The following is a 1,836-nucleotide window of genomic DNA, read 5'->3' as shown; positions in this document are numbered from 1 at the left end:
TCATATGCGTAATTAAAATATACGAATATAGAAGTTTGTTAAATAAGTTAGTTTATAAGTTACTTATATTTATTACTAATAAAAACGTTCGCAAATAAAATTAAAAGATTGTGACCCTTTTAAGTAAACAAAAAAAAATACAGGGCAACTAGGCCCCCTCCCCCACCCCTTTTTCTCAAAATTGTTCGTTCAAAACTTTGAGAAAGCAATTTACCCAAAAAGGGTAAAATTAATATACAAATTTCATTTTAATTATTCATGTACGGTGAGGCAAAATCAAATCTTCATTAATTCAAAAAGGTTCAGAACTTAAACTAAAAAAAACAACAGTTTTTTTCAACTGAAAATAAGGAGCAACATTAGAACTTAAAACATAAATCATCACGTATATGAGGAGGTTCGTCCCCTCCTCAATACCTAGCTCTTTGCGCTGAAGTATTTTTAGTCATTTCAAAAGAGCTAATTATTCTAACTAAACTGTCTTTGTGCTTTAGGGGTCATTCAAAATTCGAACTTTAGTATTAAGAGCGAGGTATTGACGAGGGGAAGAACCCCCCCCCCCCCATTTTACGTGACCAACATTTTAAGTAACCAAAAAAATTGGAGGGCAACAAGGCCCCTTCCCTGCCTCTTTTTTTCTTCAAAATCGTCCGATCAAAACTTTGAAAGAGCCATTTAGCCAAAAAAGTAAAGTTATAATGCAAATTTCGCTTTAATTATTCATGTACAGTTATCTAAAATCAACACCTGCATTAATACAAAAATATTCAGAAATTAAATAAAACTAAACAACAAGTTTTTTTTAACTGAAAGTAAGGAGCGACATTAAAACTTAAAACGAACAGCAATAGTTCCGTATATGAAAGGGACTGTCCCCTCTTCGACGCCCCGTTCTTTGCGCTAAAGTTTTTTATTTTTTTAAAAGTAGAGTTATGAGAAAGAGTCAAACTTTAGCGTAAAGAGCGGGGGTTTTGAAGAGGGGACAGTCCCTTTCTTATACGGAATAATATCTGTTCGTTTAAAGTTTTAATGTCGCTTCTTACTTTCGCTTAAAAAACTATTTTTTATTTATTTAATCACACCTTAAGACACTTTCCTTTAAAGCCATCTAGCCAAAAGTTCATGGTAACGAACTGTAAGTAAGAAGCGACCCTGCTCAATAGTAACCGAAACTCTAAAAAACGGAATTTTCATACCAATAGATAAAACAGTTCGTGATAACGAACAGTAGTAAGGAGCGACCCGGCTCAATAGTAAACGAAACTCTAAAAAACGGAATTTCGATACTAAAAGATAAATGAAAAGAATTGGATTTTCATGATGATTTTAAACATATAAGTTTCATCAAGTTTAATCTTTGTCATCAAAAGTTACGAGCCTGAGGAAATTTGCCTTATTTTTGAAAATAGGGGAAAAAACACCCTGAAAGTCATAGAATCTTAACGAAAATTACAACATCGCATTCAGCGTATCAGAGAACCCTATTGCAAAAATTTCAAGCTCATATCTACAAAAATGTGGAATTTTGTATTTTTTGCAAGAAGACAGATCACGGGTGTTTTTTTTGTTTTTTCAGGGGTCATCGTATCGACCAAGTGGTCCTAGAATGTCGCAAGAGGGCTCATTCTAACTAAAACGAAAACTTCTAGTGCGCTTTTTAAGTGACCAAAAAATTGGAGGGCACCTAGGCCACCTCCCACGCTCATTTTTTACCCAAAGTCGACGGATCAAAATTTTGAGATAGCCAAATTTTGAGATTTTGTTCAACATAGTCAAAAATCATAAAAACTATGTCTTTGGGGATGACTTACTCCCCTACAAGTCCCCGGGGGAGGG

The sequence above is a fragment of the Artemia franciscana genome, chromosome 4 (assembly GCF_032884065.1).
Source record: "Artemia franciscana chromosome 4, ASM3288406v1, whole genome shotgun sequence".
Lineage (NCBI taxonomy): Eukaryota > Metazoa > Arthropoda > Branchiopoda > Anostraca > Artemiidae > Artemia > Artemia franciscana.
This window is presented reverse-complemented; position numbering follows the sequence as displayed.